Raw genomic sequence first — 16,529 nt, 5'->3', positions numbered from 1 at the left:
CAGACAATGATGTTGAGATAGAACCAGCAGTTGATCTTGATAACCCACAACCTAAGAATACACGATATGGTAAAAGAGACTTCATTGCTAGAAAACAAGGTAAAGAAAGAGAACCGTGGGTTCAAAAACCTATGCCCTTTCCACCTAAGTCAAATAAAAAGAAAGATGATGAAGAATTTGAACGCTTTGCTGAAATGCTGAGGCCAATCTTTTTGCGTACCTTCTTGACTGATATCTTAAAAATGCCTCCTTATGCAAAGTACATGAAAGACATCATCACCAATAAGAGAAAAATACCGGAAGCTGAAATCTCCACCATGCTTGCTAATTATACTTTTAAAGATGGAGTACCTAAAAAACTTGGAGATCTGGGAATACCAACTATACCTTGCTCCATCAAAAGAAATTATGTGAAAATTGCTTTGTGTGATTTGGGGGCTGGTGTTAGTGTTATGCCTTTCTCTTTATATAAAAGACTTGATTTGAATAAACTCACACCTACTGAAATATCTTTGCAAATGGCTGACAAATCAACTGCCATACCTATCGGTATCTGTGAGGATGTGCCCGTTGTTGTTGCTAATGTTATTATTTTGACTGACTTTGTTATACTTGAGATGCCCGAGGACGACAACATGTCGATTATCCTTGGTAGACCCTTCTTGAATACTGCAGGGGCTGTTATAGATTGCAATAAAATCAAGGTCACTTTTATATCAATGATAATGAACATACGGTGCACTTTCCGAAGAAACAATTCCAAGTGAATGGTATTAATGTTATTGAAAAATCTCCGACAATCACTATTGGAAGTTTTCAACTACCTCTGCCTACTGTCAAAAATAAATATGAAATGCTTATTGTTGGGGACATTCATATCCCCGTTGAGGTAACTTAGTGATTTACGAAAGTTCTTCGGTTTCATGCTAATCGAAAGTGGTTGTTAATAAGACTTGGTCAAACTTATTAATGGATCATTTTTTAGAGGTATGAAGTTGATGAATTTAGTGAGCACTACTTTCTGTCCCTACCTTTTGTTTTCTGTTTTTATTAGTTAAATAAAATAAAATGCCATATTTTGTCAGTTTTCTGAATTTCCCATGCAATAAAAAATGACCCCAAAAAAGTTCTCAGAATGCTCTGAAAATTTAATACGATTTTTTTGAATCTTTAAGATTTTTTGGTGCAAATAATATCAGAGGGAGGTGCACCAGGTGGGCACAACCCACCTGGGCGCGCCAGGACCCCAGGCGCGCCCTGGTGGGTTGTGGTCCCCACGTGGGCCCCCTCACTTATCTCTTCATACCACTTCATCACCTACCTCCAGAAAAAAATCACCATTGCTCTCTCTCTCTCTCTCTCGTGTCTTGCTCTCAAACCCGTGGATTTCGATCTCTTTGCTCGAAGCTCCGTTTCTGAAACTGTTTCGGGGGATTGTTGCTTGGTATGTGACTCCTCCGTTTGTCCAATTAGTTTTTGCTTTAGTGGTTTATATTTTGAATAATTAGCTACCCTTGGTGCTGCTGTAGATGAGCTTGCATGTTGAATTCTTGGAGTTCTAAGTAGTTTGAATGCTTGATATCGCCTCTAGGGATCCCTATGAGTAGTTGATATCAATCTTGTAAAGTTTGGTTGATAAATTTTTGTCACCTAAAATTTTTCAGAAAATTGTACGCGAATATGATGAACCTCTTTGGAAGGAGGTCTTCAAAGAGGAGATCCTCAGAGGCATCTTTTAGTGACAGTTCCGTTCGTCGGTCTTATGTTGAACCAAGTGAAAGCTCCATACGAGATGCCGCCACCAAAACATGCCTATGGCCATGCAACGATTATATGGTGAGTGTGGGCATTAAGGAGGAATTTGAGCAATATGTTCACAATGCCGACCTCGGTCCCTACATTTTAGATAAGTGCAATCAACACCACACTCTCACTGAATCATTATTTGTCAAAGGATTTAAATTCCATCCCAGGGAGTCTAGGGTGTCATTTAAACTGTATGAAAATCCATTTACCATATCTTTAGAGAGATTTGCTCACCACTGCAAAATTCCATTCTGGGGCTCGCTTGACGAACCACCAAGAGCTGAGTTCCAAACATTCTTGACTAGTCTTTGCTACGGTGAGAATAGGGGAATGACGCAAGGTAGAATAAAGAGCATTCATTTTCCCGCAATTCAGTACTTTGCATTATTCAATGGGAAATGTATTGTAGGCAAACAAGATTGTAGTACACTTTGTGCTCCAGATTTGAGCCTCATACGCACCACTCTCACCGGTGACAAAAATTATAATCTTGGAGCGATTGTTGCACGCAGGTTGCAACACAACACTAATAGTGGTTATTTGTATGGTGGAATTTATGCCACACGCTTAGCAAGAGAGCTGGGTGTTTCACCTTTGCCATATGACCCTATTTTACCCACGTAGTATTTAGACTTTGATGCTATGAAATGTCATAAGATCCTTAGAGGTGATCCCACTAATTTCACCTATAAATTGTTGTTTAATCAAGACTCTGTTGTATACACATATTTGCATGCGCCTGCTCTCTTTGATTTTCACAGTAGGGGAAGATACTTTGTTCTGGAGAGCGAGGCCCGAGCCCACAACGCGGCGGTTGTGCCTGCACGGCAGGCCGAGGCATCCGCACCGAGAGCCTCCATGAGCTACCGTCCCGACTATTATCCAGGCTACTGACTGATTACCAAGTTAGGCCAAAAGCCTAAGCTTGGGGGAGTACGTGTTTCCCACCGACATTACATTCATGTTCACACATTTCATTCCAGTTGTCAGTGTCGACACTTTTTCATTGTATTATCCATGCTTAATTTATTTTCTCGTTTTCTTCTTATGTGTTTGAAAAACTTTGAGAAAATCCAAAAATATTTCCTGCTTCTTTTTTATTTTTCTTTCTAGAGTAATTAGTTGTAGCACTAAAAAGAAACCCAAAAAGATTTCCTTGTTCTTCTTTTACTTGTTGGGAGCTTTCCCGTGTAAATAGTTTTTCTTGTTTTTGCTTTTTCCTTTTATTTGCTTGTTCAAGAAAACCAAAAACTCCAAAAACATTTCAGTGTGTTTCTCTGAATTTCTTTTCTTTTTATTGAGTCATACCAAGGGGAAGACCACGATGAAAATGTTGAGTGGCTCTCATATGCATAATTGTTGATCTGACAAAGAGCCCATATATTACCTTGTCTTCTCCTGGTTAATAAAATGTTTGCAGATTCCAGCTTAGTCCACGGCACTCTTGCACTATAATATTTTCACATCGTTCGGTCGTGCAAGTGAAAGGCAATAATGACGATATTTGATGAACTGGCCGTGGCAGAGAGAAACGGGTATGAACTCGACTTGTTCTGTTTTTGTAAATATGTTTAACCTAGTATCCATGATTCAGCCCATTATGATTAAACATGTTTGCAATTAAAATTAGAGATTATAGTTTCTCATGCCATGCATAAGTAGCTGGGAGTGGATAATGTTTATCTTGGATGTCAACATTGCATTAAAATGATTGTGATATAGTATGATGATATGGTATCCTCCTCTAAATGTTCGAGTGGCTTGACTTGGCACATGTTCATGCATGTAGTTGAATCAAAACCAACATAGCCTCTATGATATTTATGTTCATGGTGTTCATATCCTACTCATGCTAGTGTCCAATGTTACTTATGCATAATGCATGTTCATGAATGTTGTTGCTCTCTAGCTGGCCACTTCTCAACCTATTTGCTAGCCTTCACCTGTACTAAGTAGGAATTCTGCTTGTACATCAAAAACCTGAAACCCAAGTTATTCCAGATGAGTCCACCATACCTACCTATATGCGGTATTACCCTGTCGTCCTAAATTTGCATGTGCCATCTCTAAAAACTTCAAATAAATATCCTTTGTGTGTGCATGGATCGTTCATGGAACGACAGGAGGTATTCGGTATCTTCCATGCTAAGCGGGTTATTCTCAGGATGAGTGTTTATTCACTCACCATCGCACGAGAAAAGTGTTGGGGAACGCAGTAATTTCAAAAAAAAACTACGATCATGCAAGATTTATCTAGGTGATGCATAGCAACAAGAGGGGAGAGTGTTGTCCACGTACCCTCATAGAGGTTGATGTAGTCGTACATCTTCACGATCCGACCGATCCTAGCACCGAAGGTACGGCACCTCCGCGGTCTGCACACGTTCAGCTTGGTGACGTCCCACGAACTCTAGATCCAGCTGAGGTCGAGGGAGAGTTTCGTCAGCACGACGGCGTGATGACGGTGATGATGAAGTTACCGACGCAGGGCTTCGCCTAAGAACTACAATGATATGACCGAGGTGGAAATCTATGGAGGGGGCACCGCACACGGCTAAACAATCAACTTGTGTGTCTATGGGGTGCCCCCCTCCCCCGTATATAAAGGAGTGGAGGGCCGGCCCTCTCATGGCGCACCCAAGGGGGGGAGTCCTACTCCCAGTAGGAGTAGGTCTCCCCCTTCCCTAGTTGGAGTAGGAGAAGAAGGAAGAGGGAGAGGGAGAGAAGGAAAGGGGGCCGGCCCCCCTCCCAATTCGGATTGGGCTTGGGGGGGCGCCCCCACCTTGGCCGCCTCCTCCTCTCTTCCACCAAGGCCCATTAAGGCCCATTAACTCCCCGGGGGGTTCCGGTAACCCCCCGGTACTCCGGTAAATGCCCAAACTCACGCGGAACCATTCTGATGTCCAAACATAGCCTTCCAATATATCGATTTTTATGTCTCGACCATTTCGAGACTCCTCATCATGTCCGTGATCACATCCGGGACTCCGAACAACCTTTGATACATAAAAACACATAAACTCAAAATACCGATCGTCATCGAACGTTAAGCGTGCGGACCCTACGGGTTCGAGAACTATGTAGACATGACTGAGACTCATCTCCGGTCAATAACCAATAGCGGAAACTGGATGCTCATATTGGTTCCTACATATTCTATGAAGATCTTTATCGGTCAAACCGCATAACAACATACGTTGTTCCCTTTGTCATCGGTATGTTACTTGCCCGAGATTTGATCGTCCATATCTCAATACCTAGTTCAATCTCGTTACCGGAAAGTCTCTTTACTCATTCCGTAATGCATCATCCCGTAACTAACTCATTAGTCACATTGCTTGCAAGGCTTATAGTGATGATCATTACCGAGTGGGACCAGAGATACCTCTCCGACAATCGGAGTGACAAATCCTAATCTCGATCTATGCCAACTCAACAAATACCATCGGAGACACCTGTAGAGCATCTTTATAATCACCCAGTTACGTTGTGACGTTTGATAGCACACTAAGTGTTCCTTCGGTATTCGGGAGTTGTATAATCTCATAGTCATAGGAACATGTATAAGTTATGAAGAAAGCAATAGCAACAAACTAAACTATCATCGTGCTAAGCTAACGGATGGGTCAAGTCAATCACATCATTCTCTCATGATGTGATCCCGTTCATCAAATGACAACTCATGTCTATGGCTAGGAAACTTAACCATCTTTGATTAACGAGCTAGTCAAGTAGAGGCATACTAGTGACACTCTGTTTGTCTATGTATTCACACATGTACTAAGTTTCCAGTTAATACAATTCTAGCATGAATAATAAAAGTTTATCATGATATAAGGAAATATAAATAACAACTTTATTATTGCCTCTAGGGCATATTTCCTTCAGTCTCCCACTTGCACTAGAGTCAATAATCCAGATTACATAGTAATGATTCTAACACCCATGGAGTCTTGGTGATGATCATGTTTTGCTCGTGAGAGAGGCTTAGTCAACGGGTCTGCAACATTCAGATCCGTATGTATCTTGCAAATCTCTATGTCTCCCTCCTTGACTTGATCGCGGATGGAATTGAAGCGTCTCTTGATGTGCTTGGTTCTCTTGTGAAATCTGGATCCCTTTGCCAAGGCAATTGCACCAGTATTGTCACAAAAGATTTTCATTGGACCCGATGCACTAGGTATGACACCTAGATCGGATATGAACTCCTTCATCCAGACTCCTTCATTTGATGCTTCCGAAGCAGCTATGTACTCCGCTTCACACGTAGATCCCGCCACGATGCTCTGCTTGGAACTGCACCAACTGACAACTCCACCATTCAATAAAAATACGTATCTGGTTTGTGACTTAGAGTCATCCAGATCAGTGTCAAAGCTTGCATCGACGTAACCGTTTACGACGAGCTCTTTGTCACCTCCATAAATGAGAAACATATCCTTAGTCCTTTGCAACTATTTCAGGATGTTCTTGACCGCTATCCAGTGATCCACTCCTGGATTACTTTGGTACCTCCCTACTAAACTAATAGCAAGGCACACATCAGGTCTGGTACACAGCATTGCATACATGATAGAACCTATGGTTGAAGCATAGGGAATGACTTTCATTTTCTCTCTATCTTCTGCAGTGGTCGGGCATTGAGTCTGACTCAACTTCACACCTTGTAACACAGGCAAGAACCCTTTCTTTGCTTGATCCATTTTGAACTTCTTCAAAACTTTATCAAGGTATGTGCTTTGTGAAATTCCTATTAAGCATCTTGATCTATATCTATAGATCTTGATGCCCAATATATAAGCAGCTTCACTGAGGTCTTTCATTGAAAAATTCTTATTCAAGTATCCTTTTGTGCTATTCAGAAATTCAGTATCATTTCCGATCAACAATATGTCATCCACATATAATATCAGAAATGCTACAGAGCTCCCACTCACTTTCTTGTAAATACAGGCTTCTCCAAAAGTCTGTATAAAACCATATGGTTTGATCACACTATCAAAGTGTATATTCCAACTCCGAGAAGCTTGCACCAGTCCATAAGTGGATCGCTGGAGCTTGCACACTTTGTTAGCACCTTTTGGATTGACAAAACCTTTTGGTTGCATCATATACAACTCTTCTTTAAGATATTCATTAAGGAATGCAGTTTTGACATCCATTTGCCAAATTTCATAATCGTAAAATGCGGCAATTGCTAACATGATTCGGACGGACTTAAGCATCGCTACGGGTGAGAAGGTCTCATCGTAGTCAACTCCTTGAACTTGTCGAAAACCTTTCGCGACAAGTTGAGCTTTTGTAGACAGTAACATTACCGTCAGCGTCAGTCTTCTTCTTGAAGATCCATTTATTCTCTATGGCTTGCCGATCATCGGGCAAGTCAACCAAAGTCCACACTTTGTTCTCATACATGGATCCCATCTCAGATTTCTTGGCCTCAAGCCATTTTGCGGAATCTGGGCTCATCATCGCTTCCTCATAGTTCGTAGGTTCGTCATGGTCAAGTAACATGACCTCCAGAACAGGATTACAGTACCACTCTGGTGTGGATCTTACTCTGGTTGACCTACGAGGTTCGGTAGTAACTTGATGAGAAGTTTCATGATCATCATCATTAGCTTCCTCACTAGTTGGTGTAGGAATCACTGGAACTGGCTTCTGTGATGTACTACTTTCCAACTCGGGAGAAGGTACAATTACCTCATCAATTTCTACTTTCCTCCCACTCACTTCTTTCGAGAGAAACTCCTTCTCTAGAAAGGATCCATTCTTAGCAACGAATATCTTGCCTTTGATCTGTGATAGAAGGTGTACCCAATAGTCTCCTTTGGGTATCCTATGAAGACACATTTCTCCGATTTGGGTTCGAGCTTATAAGGTTGAAGCTTATTCACATAAGCATCGCAGCCCCAAACTTTAAGAAACGACAACTTGGGTTTCTTGCCAAACCACAGTTCATATGCTGTCGTCTCAACAGATTTAGGTGGTGCCCTATTTAACGTGAATGCAGCCGTCTCTAAAGCATAACCCCAAAACGATAGCGGTAAATTAGTAAGAGACATCATAGATCGCACCATATCTAATAAAGTACGATTACGATGTTCGGACACACCATTACGCTATGGTGTTCCGGGTGGCGTGAGTTGCGAAACTATTCCGCATTGTTTCGAATGAAGACCAAACTCATAACTCAAATATTCTCCTCCACGATCAGACCGTAGAAACTTTATTTTCTTACGATGATTTTCCACTTCACTCTGAAATTCTTTGAACTTTTCAAATGTTTCAGACTTATGTTTCATCAAGTAGATATACCCATATCTGCTCAAATCATCTGTGAAGGTCAGAAAATAACGATACCCACCGTGAGCATCAACACTCATTGGACCGCATACATCAGTATGTATTATTTCCAACAAGTCTGTTGGTCGCTCCATTGTTCCGAAGAACGGAGTCTTAGTCATCTTTCCCATGAGGCATGGTTCGCAAGCATCAAGTGATTCCAAAAGTCCATCAGCATGGAGTTTCTTCATGCGCTTTACACCAATATGACCTAAACGGCAGTGCCACAAATAAGTTGCACTATCATTATTAAACTTATATCTTTTGGCTTCAATACTATGAACATGTGTATCACTACTATCAAGATTTAGTAAAAATAGACCACTCATCAAGGGTGCATGACCATAAAAGATATTACTCATATAAATAGAACAACCATTATTCTCTGATTTAAATGAATAACCGTCTCGCATCAAACAAGATCCAGATATAATGTTCATGCTCAAGGCTGGCACCAAATAACAATTATTTAGATCTAAAACTAATCCCGAAGGTAGATGTAGAGGTAGCGTGCCGACGGCGATCACATCGACTTTGGAACCATTTCCCACGCGCATCGTCACCTTGTCCTTAGCCAATCTTCGCTTAATCCGTAGCCCCTGTTTTGAGTTGCAAATATTAGCAACAGAACTAGTATCAAATACCCAGGCGCTACTGCGAGCATTAGTTAAGTACACATCAATAACATGTATATCAAATATACCTTTCACTTTGCCATCCTTCTTCTCCGCCATATACTTGGGGCAGTTCCGCTTCCAGTGACCAGTCCCTTTGCAGTAGAAGCACTCAGTCTCAGGCTTAGGTCCAGACTTGGGCTTCTTCACTTGAGCATCAACTTGTTTGCCGTTCTTCTTGAAGTTCCTCTTCTTCCCTTTGCCCTTCTTCTTGAAACTGGTGGTCTTGTTAACCATCAACACTTGATGCTCCTTCTTGATTTCTACCTCCGCAGCCTTTAGCATTGCGAAGAGCTCGGGAATTGTCTTATCCATCCCTTGCATATTATAGTTCATCACGAAGCTTTTGTAGCTTGGTGGCTGTGATTGAAGAACTCTGTCAATGACACTATCATCAGGAAGATTAACTCCCAGTTGAGTCAAGTGGTTGTGGTACCTAGACATTCTGAGTATATGTTCACTGACAGAACTATTCTCCTCCATTTTGCAGCTATAGAACTTATTGGAGGCTTCATATCTCTCAATCCGGGCATTTGCTTGAAATATTAACTTCAACTCCTGGAACATCTCATATGCTCCATGACGTTCAAAACATTGTTGAAGTCCTGGTTCTAAGCTGTAAAGCATGGCACACTGAACTATCGAGTAGTCATCAGCTTTGCTCTGCCAGACATTCATAACATCTGGCGTTGCTCCTGCAGTGGGTTTGGCACCTAGCGGTGCTTCCAGGACGTAATTCTTCGTCAGCAATGAGGATAATCCTCAAGTTACGGACCCAGTCCGTGTAATTGCTACCATCATATTTCAACTTAGCTTTCTCTAGGAACGCATTAAAATTCAACGGAACAACAGCACGGGCCATTTATCTACAATAACATAGACATGCAAAAATACTATCAGGTACTAAGTTCATGATAAATTAAAGTTCAATTAATCATATTACTTAAGAACTCCCACTTAGATAGACATCCCTCTAATCATCTAAGTGATCACGTGATCCATATCAACTAAACCATGTCCGATCATCACGTGAGATGGAGTAGTTTTAATGGTGAACATCAGTATGTTGATCATATCTACTATATGATTCACGCTCGACCTTTCAGTCTCAGTGTTCCGAGGCCATATCTGCATATGCTAGGCTCGTCAAGTTTAACCCGAGTATTCTGCATGTGCAAAACTGGCTTGCACCCGTTGTATGTGAACGTAGAGCTTATCACACCCGATCATCACGTGGTGTCTCGGCACGACGAACTGTCGCAACGGTGCATACTCAGGGAGAACACTTATACCTTGAAATTTAGTGAGAGATCATCTTATAATGCTACCGCCGAACTAAGAAAAATAAGATGCATAAAGGATATACATCACATGCAATCAATATAAGTGATATGATATGGTCATCATCATCTTGTGCCTTTGATCTCCATCGCCAAAGCACCGTCATGATCACCATCGTCACCGGCTTGACACCTTGATCTCCATCGAAGCATCGTTGTCGTCTCGCCAACTATTGCTTCTATGACTATCGCTACCGCTTAGTGATAAAGTAAAGCAATTACATGGCGATTGCATTTCATACAATAAAACGACAACCATATGGCTCCTTCCAGTTGCCGATAACTGTGTTACAAAACATGATCATCTCATACAAAAATTTATATAATCACGTCTTGACCATATCACATCATAACATGCCCTGCAAAAACAAGTTAGACGTCCTCTACTTTGTTGCTGCAAGTTTTGTGTGGCTACTACGGGCTTAGCAAGAATCGTTCTTACCTACACATCAAAAACACAACGATTTTTTGTCAAGTTTGTTGTTTTAACCTTCAACAAGGATCGGGCGTAGTCACACTCGATTCAACTAAAGTTGGAGAAACAGACACCCACTAGCCACCAATGTGCGAAGCACGTCGGCAAAACCAGTCTCGCGTAAGCGTACGCGTAATGTCAGTCTGAGCCGCTTCATCCAACAATACCGTCGAATCAAAGTATGACATGCCGGTAAGAAGTATGACTATTATCACCCACAACTCTTTGTGTTCTACTCGTGCATATAACATCTACGCATAGACCTGGCTCGGATGCCTCTATTGGGGAACGCAGTAATTTCAAAAAAAAAATCCTACGATCACGCATGATCTATCTAGGTGATGCATAGCAACGAGAGGGGAGAGTGTTGTCCACGTACCCTCGTAGACCGAAAGCGGAAGCGTTATGACAACGCGGTTGATGTAGTCGTACGTCTTCACGATCCGACCGATCCTAGCACTGAAGGTACGGCACCTCCGCGATCTGCACACGTTCAGCTTGATGACGTCCCATGAACTCTAGATCTAGCTGAGGTCGAGGGAGAGTTTCGTCAGCACGACAGCGTGATGACGGTGATGATGAAGTTACCGACGCAGGGCTTCGCCTAAGCACTACAACGATATGACCGAGGTGGAAATCTGTGGAGGGGGACACCGCACACGGCTAAATAATCAACTTGTCTGTATATGGGGTGCCCCCCTCCCCCGTATATAAAGGAGTGGAGGAGGGGAGGGTCGGCCCTCTCATGGCGCGCCCAAGGGGGCGAGTCCTACTCCCAGTAGGAGTAGGTTTCCCCCCTTCCCTAGTTGGAGTAGGAGAAGAAGGAATAGGGAGAGGGAGAGAAGGAAAGGGGACCGGGCCCCCTCCCAATTCAGATTGGGCTTGGGGGGGCGCGCCCCCACCTTGGTCGCCTCCTCCTCTCTTCCACCATGGCCCATTAAGGCCCATTAACTCCCCGGGGGGTTCCGGTAACCCCCCGGTACTCCGGTAAATGCCCGAACTCACGCAGAACCATTCCGATGTCCAAACATAGCCTTCCAATATACCGATATTTGTGTCTCGACCATTTCGAGACTCCTCGTCATGTCTGTGATCACATCTGGGACTCCGAACAGCCTTCGGTACATCAAAACACATAAACTCATAATACCGATCGTCATCGAACGTTAAGCGTGCGGACCCTACTGGTTCGAAAACTATGTAGACATGACCGAGACTCATCTCCGATCAATAACCAATAGCGGAACCTGCATGCTCATATTGGTTCCTACATATCCTATGAAGATCTTTATCGGTCAACCGCATAACAACATATGTTGTTCCCTTTGTCATTGGTATGTTACTTGCCCGAGATTCGATCGTCGGTATCTCAATACCTAGTTCAATCTCGTTACCGGCAAGTCTCTTTACTCATTCCGTAATGCATCATCCCGTAACTAACTCATTAGTCACATTGCTTGCAAGGCTTATAGTGATGATCATTACCGAGTGGGCCCAGAGATACCTCTCCGACAATCGGAGTGACAAATCCTAATCTCGATCTATGCCAACTCAACAAATACCATCGGAGACACCTGTAGAGCATCTTTATAATCACCCAGTTACGTTGTGACATTTGATAGCACACTAAGTGTTCCTCCGGTATTTGGGAGTTGCATAATCTCATAGTCATAGGAACATGTATAAGTTATGAAGAAAGCAATAGCAACAAACTAAACGATCATCGTGCTAAGCTAACGGATGGGTCAAGTCAATCACATCATTCTCTAATGATGTGATCCCGTTCATCAAATGACAACTCATGTCTATGGCTAGGAAACTTAACCATCTTTGATTAACGAGCTAGTCAAGTAGAGGCATACTAGTGACACTCTGTTTGTCTATGTATTCACACATGTACTAAGTTTCCGGTTAATACAATTCTAGCATGAATAATAAACATTTATCATGATATAAGGAAATATAAATAACAACTTTATTATTGCCTCTAGGGCATATTTCCTTCAAAAAGGGCGGTAATAGGGATGCCCAGTCCCAAACTGCAAACATAATTGATCTCTCAAATAAACAAAAACTCCCAACGGATTCATAACCTTTACTTTATCGCTTGGGAACCGCCACTAGCGTGCTTAGCATGGAAGATATTGATAACTGATAGTCGTGAAGTGAACAAGAAGGGTGCATGTCTCAAAATTTCATTGACTCTTTTTTAAAACTTGAGCTCTGGCACCTCTGCAAATCACCGCTTCCCTCTGCGAAGGGACTTTCTATTTACTTTTATGTTGTGTCATCACCTTCTAAAATAAGCGTCAGTACCTGAGAGCACTGCTGTCATGCTGATGCATTGTGTGTAGCTAATGTTGGGTGCATCATGACTGGATCTTTTCTACCATGAACTTTAGTCGTTGCTTGAACTTTGGAGGTGCTCTGCATTTATGTTTTGCGGTCTCAGAAAGGGCTAGCGAGATACCACTATTGTCATATTATATCATGGTTGTTTTGATAACGTGTTGCCGTTTGAGATATCTTATTATTGCTCGCTAGCTGATTATGTCATTGATATGAGTTAATATAATTTTTAAGAGTTATTGTCGGTATGGTTAGTTATAATGTTGGCTGAAAACCTGGGTGATGTTTAAGCTTATTTATGCAAACAAGAGCAAAAGAGTTCATAAAAGTTTTTCTTTTTCACTTTCAGTTTATCAACTGAATTGCTTGAGGACAAGGAAAGGTTTAAGCTTGGGGGAATTGATACGTCTCCAACGTATCTACTTTTCCTAACGCTTTTCCTCTTGTTTTGGACTCTAATTTGCATGATCTGAATGAAACTAACCCCGGACTGATGCTATCTTCGGCAGAACTATCATGGTGTTGTTTTTGTGCAGAAATAAAAGTTCTCGGAACGGAACGAAACTTTGCGAGGATTTTTTTATACAATAAAAGAGAATTTCTGGAACCAGGAACCACCGGAGGGGGGCACCTGGGTGGGCACAACCCACCTGGCGCGCCTGGAGGGGGCGCGCCCTGGTGGGTTGTCCCCACCTGGTGGCCCTGCAGACCCTGAAACCGACGCTATAAAATCCTATTTTTCCAGAAAAAAATCAAGGAGAAAGAATTATCGCATTCCACGAGACCGAGCCGCTGTCACCTCCTGTTCTTCATCGGGAGGCCAGATCTGGAGTCCGTTTGGGGCTCCAGAGAGGGGGATCTTCAATCTTCGTCATCACCAACCCTTCTCCATCGCCAATTCCATGATGCTCCCCACCGGGAGTGAGTAATTACTTCATAGGCTCGCTGGTCGGTGAGGAGTTGGATGAGATTCATCGTGTAATCTAGTTAGTTTTGTTACGGCTTGATCCCTAGTATCCACTATGTTTTGAGATTGATGTTCTTATGACTTTGCCATGCTTAATGCTTGTCACTTTGGGCCCGGGTGCCATGGTTTCAGATCTGAACCGTTTATGTTATCACCATTATATCTATGTTCTAGATCCGATCTTGCAAGTTATAGTCACCTACTACGTGTTATGATCCGGCAACCCCGGAGTGACAATAGTCGGGACCACTCCCGGTGATGACCGTAGTTTGAGGAGTTCATGTATTCACCATGTGTTAATACTTTGTTCCGGTTCTCTATTAAAAGGAGGCCTTAATATCCCTTAGTTTCCCATTGGACCCCGCTGCCATGGGAGGGTAGGACAAAAGATGTCATGCAAGTTCTTTCCATAAGCATGTATGACTATTTACGGAATACATGCCTACATTATATTTATGAACTTGAGCTAGTGCCGTATCGCCCTAGATTATGACTGTCACATGATGAATATCATCCAACAAATTACCGATCCAATGCCTATGAATTTATCTTATATTGTTCTTGCTAAGCTAATACTGCTATCGTTACTGTTGCACTTGTTACAAAACTACTGCTATCACTGTTACTGTTACTATTGCTGCTATCACTATTATCAAAACTGTCATACTACTTTCGTACTGATCACTTTACAGCAGATAATTAATTTTTAGGTGTGGTTAAATTGACAACTCAGCTGCCAATACTTACAAATATTCTTTGGCTTCCCTTGTGTCGAATCTATAAATTTGGGTTGAATACCCTCGAAAATTGTTGTGATCCCCTATACTTGTGGGTTATCAATATTCTACGAAGATCTTTATCGGTCGAACCGTTATGACAACATACGTAATTCCCTTTGTCCATTGGTGTGTTACTTGCCCGAGATTCAATCATCGGTATCTCTATACCTAGTTCAATCTCGTTACCGGCAAGTCTTTTTATTTGTTCCATAATACATCACCTCGTAACTAACTCCTTAGTCATTTTCTTGCAAGCTTATGATGTGTATTACTGAGAGGGCCCAGAGATACCTCTCTGATACTCGGAGTGACAAATCCTAGTCTCGATCTATGCCAACTCAACAAACACCTTTGGAGATACCTGTAGAGCATCTTTATGATCACCCAGTTACGTTGTGATGTTTGATAGCACACAAGGTATTCCTCCCGTATCCGGGAGTTGCATAATCTCATAGTCGAAGGAATATGTATTTGACATTAAGAAAGCAATAGCAATAAACTGAATGATCTATATGCTAAGCTAAAATGGGTCTTGTCCATCACATCATTCTCTAATGATGTGATCCCGTTATCAAATGACAACTCATGTCTATGATTAGGAAACCTTAACCATCTTTGATCAACGAGCTAGTCTAGTAGAGGCTCACTAGGGACACGGTATTTGTTTATGTATCTACACATGTATTTAAGTTTCCGATCAATACAATTCTAGCATGAATAATAAACCTTTATCATGAATAAGGAAATATAAAATAACAACTTTATTATTGCCTCCAGGGCATATTTTCTTTACCTTGTTGGTGTTGATGTGTTCATGCAGAGAGGTTGGTGAGCGGGTGGCACCGTAATGGTGGCCGCAACCGTTGTGTCCTCGCCTGCTGCCGCGGGTCGCCCTTGTCAGAGTAGGGCGACCGCCATGGCGAGCTAGTCGACGCGCCGTTCCAAATCCGGGCACCACTGGACAATGTCGTCCAGCCTGGCGGTCGTGGCCTGGATCATGGCAGTGTTGGAATGAATGTTGGCGTGGATTCCCTCAAGGGAGTTTGAGAGCTTGTCGAAGTATTCCTTAAACGAAGGATCCATGACGGCGATTTGATCCTTGGCCGATGTCAGCGAGCGCCTCTCCACGAGGTGCACCATGGCGGGGATCAGAAAGGCTCTCAATAGCAGATGTTAGCAACCTAACAACATTCCTCTCGAGCTATCATTCTCACATGCGAATTCGACTAGCAATAGTGGATTACAATCTCCGTTACATGAATTGAGGAAAGGGGGTTCGGGGTAGAGGAAGAACAGGTAGCTGCCGCCGCCGGGGTTCGTGATCCACCGGATGCCCCTTCACGCAAACGGACAGGGGTAAGTAGGTGAGCTGTGACTCGCACGCCACCGACTTGTCTTCGGGTGGGGTACGCATGCCAGTGCCACTGACAGGGGAGACGAGAACTAGAGGGTGAATTGACTGAGATTGCACGATGATGAGAAAGAGAGGAAGAAAGAGATAAGCAGACCGTTGGATTTCAATCGAGTAATTCAGGCAGAGTCAACAGAAATTGGTTGATTTATTTTCTTTCCAGTTGACCGATCCATAGGGCAGGAGGTCACTTTCTCGTCCCACGGAAGCGAACACCGCCCCTTTCGCTCCCCGACACGCGCGGAATTCGGTCGCAAAGATGTCGCGGACCAATGTTTTCAGCCGAGACGCGCGCCGCAGGAAGCTGCACGGCATTCGCTCATCCGGCCACGCCGAACGCCCAGCCAGCGACACCACCGCATGCAGGACGCGGCGCCCAGGCC

Source organism: Aegilops tauschii, chromosome 7 (assembly GCF_002575655.3).
Source record: "Aegilops tauschii subsp. strangulata cultivar AL8/78 chromosome 7, Aet v6.0, whole genome shotgun sequence".
Lineage (NCBI taxonomy): Eukaryota > Viridiplantae > Streptophyta > Magnoliopsida > Poales > Poaceae > Aegilops > Aegilops tauschii.
This window is presented reverse-complemented; position numbering follows the sequence as displayed.